This window comes from Triticum aestivum, chromosome 2A, assembly GCF_018294505.1.
Source record: "Triticum aestivum cultivar Chinese Spring chromosome 2A, IWGSC CS RefSeq v2.1, whole genome shotgun sequence".
Taxonomy (NCBI): domain Eukaryota; kingdom Viridiplantae; phylum Streptophyta; class Magnoliopsida; order Poales; family Poaceae; genus Triticum; species Triticum aestivum.
Window position 1 is genome coordinate 226,743,368 of NC_057797.1, and position 9,577 is coordinate 226,752,944.

The window sequence follows — 9,577 nt, forward strand, 5'->3', positions numbered from 1 at the left end:
CCTTGGCATCGAAGTCTCCATTTATTTGGGATATTGCAAGGTTCGAATCCCCATGCACCTCCAGGCGTTGAATGCCCATGGAAACTGCCATCTGAAGACCATATAACAGGGCTTCGTATTCGGCTGCATTGTTGGAGTCTGTATACAGTATCTGCAGTACGTATTGCACTGTATCTCCGGTTGGGAACGTCAGGACGACGCCAGCCCCCAGTCCAGCCAGCATTTTGGAGCCATCGAAGTGCATGATCCAATTGGAGTATGCGCCGTACTCTTTAGGGAGTTCGGCTTCCGTCCATTCGGCGACAAAGTCGGCCAATACTTGCGATTTAATGGCTCGTCGAGGTTTGTATGTTATGTCAAATGGGAGGAGCTCAATGGCCCATTTGGCAATCCGGCCCATGGCGTTGCAGTTGTTTATAATATCATTAAGTGGCACTTCCGAGGCTACTGTAATCGAACACTCTTGAAAGTAGTGTCACAGCTTCCGGGACGCCATGAATACCGCATAGACTATCTTTTGATAATGTAGGTACCGTGATTTGCATGGAGTAAGGATAGTGGATACATAATATACCGGCTTTTGAAGAGGGAATTTATGTCCGTCTGCTTCTCGTTTGACGACGAGCACTGCGCTTACAACCTGATGAGTTGCAGAAATGTACAACAGCATTTGTTCGCCGATGTTTGGCGCGGCCAGGATTGGGTTGGTTGCCAGTATGGCTTTTATTTCTTCCAATCCGGCTGTGGCAGCGTCCGTCCACTGGAAGTGTTCAGTGCGCCGAAGGAGGCGATAAAGGGGTGATGCCTTTTCTCTTAAGCGGGAGATAAAGCGGCTTAGAGCCGCCACACATCCAGTTAATTTCTGGATTTGTTTGAGGTCCGTTGGGATAGCCAACTGTGACAGAGCTCGGATTTTGCCCGGATTAGCTTCAATTCCTCTACTGGAGACAATGAAGCCCAGGAGCTTTCCGGTTGGTACGCCGAAAACGCATTTTTCCGGATTGAGCTTGATGTTGTTTGTTCGGAGGTTGTTGAATGTGAGCCGCAAGTTGTCTATTAGAGAGTCGACGTGTTTGGTTTTAACGACCACATCATCTACGTATGCCTCTACTGTTTTGCCGATCTGTTTTTCCAGACATCTCTGAATCATGCACTGTAGTTGCGCTGGCGTTTTTTAGCCCAAAAAGCATTGTGTTGAAACAGAAGGGGCCGTATGGTGTGATAAATGCCGTTGTGGCTTGGTCGGACTCCGCCATCTTTATTTGGTGGTAGCCGGAGTATGCGTCGAGGAAACAGAATGACTCGTGTCATGCGGTAGCATCGATAATTTGATCAGTGCGGGGGAGGGGGAAGGGATCCTTTGGGCAAGCCTTGTTGAGGTCCTTGAAGTCGATACATAAGCGCCAGGATTTGTCCTTTGGTACCATCACCAGGTTTGCTAGCCAGTCCGGGTGTGTTATTTCTCTAATGAATCTGGCCTCCAATAACTTGGCTAGTTCCTCTCCCATAGCTTGTCTCTTAGGTTCAGAGAAATGCCGAAGAGCCTGCTTGACCGGCTTGAATCCCTTTAGGATATTGAGGCTGTGCTCGGCCAGCCTGCGTGGGATTCCTGGCATGTCTGTGGGGTGCCAGGCATATATGTCCCAATTGTCACTACAAAAAATACACTTCCATGATGATACGTGTTTGTCACAGTAGGTCGCTTTTTTGTCATGCATGTACATCCATGAAAAATTTATGACAGAATCAAGATAATCATACCTGTGCTGCCGTAGAAGTGTTCCATGACATTACCAAAATTATCATCACGGAAGTGTCCACTTCCATGACGATAAATCGTGCGTCACAGAAGTGCTTTTGTCAAGGGTGACCGACACGTGGCATCGGGTCGGGTTTTGGATCCGATAAACCGTTAACAGCCCCGACCAATGTGAAATTTCCACGTGTAAAGTTCTTATTGGCCGGACGAAACACGTGTCAGCTCATCAGTGGGTCAGATAGGCGCCTATGATACGTCGACATGTGGCACGGTCCAACAGAGGCCCATTCCTGTGAAAAGGCCGGCCCGTTTGACTTGGTGAAAAGGTGGCAGGCCGGCCCATGTAAAGCCTATTAACGGCCTATTCTCATATAGCCCATTTACAGCCCGCTAACCCAAGACCCATTACGCCCTATCCGAATTTGGCCCAGTAGCGTCATTTGGGCCATCCAATATGATTCCGTCCCGTTTTCACTTCTATCCCATGTATGGCCCATGATGTCTTTCGGCCCATATGAGGCCCTATGTAACTCTTGGCCTATTAACGACCCATGGTGAAACTGGCCCATCATGAATAGTGTATCACTTTACACCCATTAATGGCCCGTGGTGAAACTGGCCCATAATGAACAGTGTATCACTTTATACCCATTAACGGCCCATTATTCCGTTGGGCCGTTTCTAGCCCATGTTATCTTTCGGCCTTCTCAGAGCCCATTTATTCTTGGGCTCATTTCCAACATTCGTTTACTTACAGACCGTTACTGTCATTTTCTGCTTGTGGGCCAAATTCAGCCCGTGGTTATAGTCGGCCCGTTTGTGGTCCGTTAATACGTTGGGCTATTTTCATAGCGTCATCAAATACGGCCTATTAACGATGGCCCGTTACGGTCGGCCCATGAACGGACGATTCCAACTCTAGCCCGTTTACGGCCATAATGGGGCCTGTTATTGGCCCATGTTTGGCCAATCGATCATACAGCCCGTATAAGGCCCAATGATATGGCTCGTAGAAGGCCCATTGTTTCTACGGCCCGTAGAAGGCCTACTGTTTCTACGGCCTGTAGAAGGCCCACTGTTTCTACGGCCCGTAGGAGGCCCAGTGTCACTACAGTAAATATTAGCCCATGGTTATTGTGGCCTAGTTTTAAAAAATAGGTTATTGCAGCCACTAGTTAACCGTGGAAAAAGAACTGCAATGTCTACAAGCAAACAAATAAACAAGACAACAAGAATAAATAAGCAAGCAACTAACACTAGGCTATCACGGCTATTACACATATTACATCCACTGGGCATCAAAGTTCGCCACCAGTGCAAATATAGGGAACAAAGCAACATATCATATACACTGGCCGTCAAATCTGGCTACCAGTCTAAATAAACGCGGCAGCAAAACAAGAGCATAACTGAAACAACTTCAGAAGAGCTCAAGAAACGTTATCCTGGGTATCCACCATGCTGGCAATAAGCTTAGCAAGCTGATTAGCTTTGTCCTGTTTGGCGCTAAAATCCTCCAATGCTTGCTGTTGCACCAGAAAGTATGCATCTGAATGCTCCAGGGACTTCCGCAGTCCTTCCGCTTCTTGTCACAGCACAGCTGATCGATGTCTTTCAGCTTGTAGTTGAGAGTCAAGAAACCGAACTGATTCAGACAGTGAGTTTGAATAGCTTGTGCAAGCGGTAGTGGCCAGTAACTCCAACACTAAACCAAGACAGGATGTGTCACTATCCTGAACCTTATCTGCATTACTTCCTTTACCGTTTCTTAATAAGGCACTCTTCCCCAATATTTTGTCAGCATTCTAAAAGAAGAAATAAGCAGACACATAACAAGTTTAGCATGTACTAGTATATGAAACTCATTTAGATGAACCAGTTATTAGTAAGGTGGACAGGATTAAACTACCAAGTCTTCTATTGCCAAGTAATAGTACATATAAAAGCATCAAACAAACATATATCTATGTCCTATGGTAGCAATGGAATCTTAAATTAGAACAGTTGTTCTTCAGGTTTAGGCACTTGTTCTACATGACCAGAGTACAGTAAGACGCAAGAATATAATACTTAAAAATAGAAAATGAACTCATAGACCTTACCACATTCTTGGTTCGGGACCAGTAAAGAACAAGGCGTTCCTAGTCATCGTCCAGTAAATGTGTCTCAGGAGAACGTAAGGGAATTTGATGAGTTTCTTTGCCGGTGAAGTATGTTTTCTTCAGGTAATTCCGATACTGCCACCAAGCATTCTTGAAGATAGCAGAGGTATTAGCACATGTTACCTCATCTTGAGTTTCCAAATCGGTCCTTCTCTATAGAGAAAAATGGGAAAATTTGCTGTATTATAACCATCATGGAGGTAGGATGTATGGGACGAAGCAAAGTAATTGCCATGAATAACATTACTTACACATAACTCCTGGACAAACACCTGCAACTCGCATTTTCCTTCATCTTCAGTATAATATTTCCAAGATGGGAAGATACGCACATTCGATTTAACAACATCAAATGCGATAGATGCTAAACTACGACTAGCTGGTTGTGCTTCCTCCATAGGAATAGGCGTACTAACTGGTGGAGTTGGGGTTCGCCGTGATAGTACTGGCCCTTTGGGCACTGGAGCTGCCTTACTAACTGCTCTTGTTTGGGAGCTCTGTGGTGGAGATGGTGTTGTATCAATAGGAACTGGGTTACTATCGGCTGGGGTTGGGGTTAGATTGGGTGAAGCTGGTTCTCTGTCCATCGTAGTAGGGGTATAATCTGCGAGAGTTTGGGTTATGTGTGGTAGGGCTGGTTCTTGTGCATGTACAACCGGGGTGCTATCTCCACCAAGAGGTAGCACTGTTTAATTTGAAGACCGTGTTTTTAGTGCGCTAGATACTGGCATCACCCACTCCAATTCAAATGGCTAATAAACAGGAAACATAGTTGAATGTACAGACATTGTATGAGAGACAGATGCAATAGATAGTGTGGAAAAAAGAGGGCATGAAATAGTTGACATGTATATTGTTTAAATAAAACGGATAGCATGACATAATTTCACATATATGATGTCTATCTAAAGTGGATAGCATAGCATAACATAATTCAAAGATATGATGAATAACTAAACAGGATCGCATGACATAATTCACCTACATGTTATCTAAGTAATCAGGATCGCATCATTTAATTCACATATGTGATTTATATGCTAAACAGAGGGCATTCGATATGATGTCTGAACTAAAAACATGGTGTTGAATATTGTGTATATGATGTCTAAACTATGCAATGCAAGACACCGTATGCATGATATGAGCAGTATAACCATGCCAAGTTAGAGCATACACCTCAGTGGGGGAATAGGACTGGTCATCTATCTCTGAATCCATCTCTGAGGAGCTATCGGGACCCAACAAGAGATCTGCTTCGACAGGTAGCACTGTCTGCTCTGAAGGCCTTGTTTTCACTCTAGATTTTTCCATCTCCCACCCAAATGGCTGATTCACAGGAAGAGTAGTTTAATGTACAAACATTGTCGACAAATGGAAATGTAATGAAGAAAAGGATGGGCAAGATATCATTCAAATATATGATGTCTGGTTAAACAGGATGGCATTGCACATTTCACATATATTATGGCTGGCTAAAAGACATGAGACTACATAATTCCCATATATGATATAGAAACTAAATAGGTGGCATTACAGAACATGTCTAAACTAAGAAGATGACATATATGATGTCAAAAGTACGCACTGCAAGGCAACATATGCATGATATGACTAACATCATCATGCCAAGGTAGAGCAAACACCTTGGGGGGTAAATAGGAGTGGTTAGCGGCGTCTGAATCCGCCTCAGAACAGATATCTTCCTCTGGATTACAATCTGGAGAGGGGTGGGGAGGGTTTGCCATTGAACCCACCATGGAGTGATGTCTGCATGACATTGTATTGCCGCGCAAAACTCTTCTCTTATTCTCCACATGTTCAGCATGACTGTGTACAATAACTGACATGCATACGAAAAAATATGGTGAGATTATGTAAGGAGAGCATGCAGAAATTTAGAGTGATGGTAACAACAAGTGGATCAATGTTTTTCCGTTGAACCAAAATAGCCCTAATGGATCGACGTGAATGTATAGTAATAAGTGATGCAACAAGTGTACAACCTCTTTGCCGTAGCCGTGTCGACCTCAGCATCATTGGGTTGGTCGCTGAAGCAGTTGAGGCAGAGGTGGCTGTCGGAGGTGTGGAGGAAGATCTGGGGAATCTATAGACGGCGTCCAGGGCACTGCTCTGTTGTGATGGATCGTTCTGTCGTTGGAGCAGCTCCGGTGAGCCGTAAGACGTCAAGGCTGAAGCAGCACAAGACAAACATCGTCAATCTCAAGTGGGATTCTAATAGCATATCCAATAGATGATGTAAAATGGATGTAAAATTAACATCACCAAAAACCACCTAACTACAACAGATGAGGTAAAAACTGTTGACTCTAAACTTAACTATCGAAACTGAAATTTACTGTGGAATCTGAATGCTACTGTCGAAACTGAACGCAATGGTAGAAGAGAGGCACTTGACATCTAGTTTAGGGAGGGCCTGCAGTTCATCTTCAACATGCACCCCCCTGAGCAGCCAGCCACCACCGGCCGAACCGCCGGCCCCAGCGCCGCCTCGCCGCCCTGAAACAACTCGGCACCGCCGCCCCGGCCAGCCCTCTAGGCCCCCACCCCCACCCTGAACCCTAAGATAGATAGTGGGGTACCTCTCTGGCGAGCCCCCGTCCCCGCTGCGGGTGGTTCTTCCTTAACTCCGACGAGCCCCCCCAACCCCTAAAAATCGACTGACCCAAAAGTCGATTCAGTCGACTGAAGTGTGGCTTAATCAGAGCAGAGCAGCAGCACGAGCGAGGGGAGAGAAGCAGCAGCAACTGGGCAATCGAGCGATCGAGCAAGAGCCGGAGCAGCAGCAGCAGCAGATCTGGCTGGTATGGACGTTGCCGCCGAAGGGGCCTCGCACTAGGGGAGAGCCTCCATGGAGATGTCGCCCACGGAGCCGGCTTCAAGGTAGCCGCTCCATGGGGGTGCGGGATGGAGCACCATCGGCGCCGGGAGGACGAGTTAAGGAGAAGGTGCAATGCGATGAGTGTACAACCTCTTTGGTGGCGCCGAGTAGGCCTCGGCTTCGTCCGAGGAGTCGGTGAGGATGTTGCGGTTTCGGTGGAGCAGGTTAAGGTGGCGCCATGGGGATGGAGTAGCCATGATAGATGATGCGATCGTCAGAGCAGCTCCTTGGAGGTGGAGGACGGGGCGGCTGAACCGGCGGGACGACGAGATGGACGATGGATCCTCATCCGGGGAGGTTGACGAGGGACATCGAGCTGTTGCGGTGGACGACGTTGTCAGGGAAGAGGCTTCGGTTGGGCAGCGGTGACATGGCGGATGGAGGAGGGTGGGGTTTCGCAGCTGGAGCGGAGAGGTTATGGCGGCCTGGGATTTCGAATGGCGAAAAGGGGGCGATGGGAGGGGGTGAAGCATGACTTAGGAACGTGATTGTCCAAAATGTAGGGTGTGTTACAAAAGTACCCCCCACCGATTTGAACTAGCGGCCCTTTCGGCTCAGGGATAGAAGGGGGATTTTGCGTGTCGGGATTTGGTAGCTAGAGGGAGTTTTCACGCGCGTTGTAATTTCGGGATAGCATGGCGCGGGTTGTGAAGGCGCCAGTTTTGGGAGCACGATATTTGAATTTTTGGGATATAACAAGACGCGGGTTGAATTTTAGGGACAAGCCTAACGTGTCATAATATTGTACTTGTACATACCAAATCAATTCACACTTCCCTCAACCAAAAAGAAAATGAAAAAAATAAAACTATTCACACCACACAAAGAGAGAGTCTTGCCCCATTTTACTATACAAATGCTATTCAAAGCTACTCCCTCCTTCCATCTATATAGGGCCTAATGCGTTTTTCGATGCTAACTTTGACCAAATATTAGAGCAATGATATATGACATGCAACTTACATAAAGCAAATTCGGCTGTGAAAGGTTCTTTCAATGATATAATTTTCACATTGTGCATGTCATGTACTATTAATCTTGTCAATAGTCAAAGGCTGTCTTAAAAATCTCATTACGCCCTATATAGATGTAAGGAGGGAGTATGAATCCATGTTATGTCCGATTAAATTTTTCCGCTTGCTGTATAATGCATGTAACCTACTCATACCAACATTTTAGTGCATTCCAAATGTCTATACTACCGCTGCAGTTCGAACTAAATTTGAATTCGTTTCTCTATTTCAATAAGAATCTACAATCATGATTGTTGCCAACTTCAACCATCATAGTTTCCTTGCTATCCGCCAGATATAAATCAGACGGCTTATAATGCAGGATGGTAGGCACACCATCATCAACAACTCTGTTTTTATAAGAGTAGAGATAAAATATATCAAATGTAGTATACCATGTTTATAACCACACCATGTGTATCACCGTTATATATATTCACGCATCCGTCGGTTTGAAACACTATGATAAATTCTTCAAATATCCGAATTCGCTTTTTATAATGAAGTATATATGATCTCTATTCGTCTTTTACACCCACACAACCCTCTTATCTTTGTAGCTAGTGCTAACTTTCTCTTGTGCATGCACACGCCTGCATCCCTCTCGCCCTCCCTCAGCATTCTCTAGCTCCATCATGCAAATTCGTCTTTTCACTTTAGGTCGTTCACCCACGGTGTGTGTAGGCACCCCAACTCCTTCTTTACGGCACACATCGATCGATATGCCTCTCTAGCCAGATGTGCCTAGCACAAACACAAGCTTCCCCTCTTCTCTTGTCACCGTCCATGCCTCACTCCCACCACTCTTTTCATCGTTCTCGTACTCGCACACTCCTCCCCCTCGATATAGTATGTCTCTCGTACCACCTCATACATGCATCCCTCTCTCTCTATCCTTCTCCTCGTGCCTCATTTGCTTCTAACACACACATGCATGTATACCGATCGATCTCCCAACATATACCTAGATCGACTTTAACTACCCTCATCGATCGACGTACCTCACAAGTTATGTCTCTCCTTTCTCTTACAGAGGGCGATTGATCTTCCTATGTAGTTACGTCTGCTTACCACAGCCACATCGCCCCCCTCATCATTTGTGCATGCCTCCTAACACGTCTCTCACACGCACGTGCACAGACAACAAGCAGCCATCTCCTCTCTTATTGATATTGCGGGCGTGCCCTCCATTTGTCTAGCAAGACTATCCCACAATTTGTTAGAAGCAACTCCACTACCACCCCCTCCAACACTCTAGCTCTGTCTCTCTCCCAACCTTACTCATCTCCTGCACATATGCATGGATGTCGATCGATCTCCCTTAATACATGAGGCAGATCGATCTCTTTAATACATGAGGTCGGCCTCTCTCCTCCTCCACACATATACCAGCCATTGTACCTCTATAGTTAATTGGGCCTCCCTCTTCGCCCACCACACACTGATAGTCGAGCGCTGCAGGTAGGTATCCATGCCACAGAGACAAACTACGCATGTCCCATCTCATGTTCCAGTAGGCCAGCCACTCTATATCTTTGACGTGGGCACACACAAATTCGATGGCACTCTTTATCAATCGCGCGCGCACACACACACACACACATCATCCCTCTCTTCGATTCTATGGACACCTCAAGCCGATGATACCTCCACTCTCTTCTCGTGGATCGCCCCCTCTATATATATGTTATATCCAGGACTCTATTTCACACACATTGCATATGTTAAATTTTTTGATTGA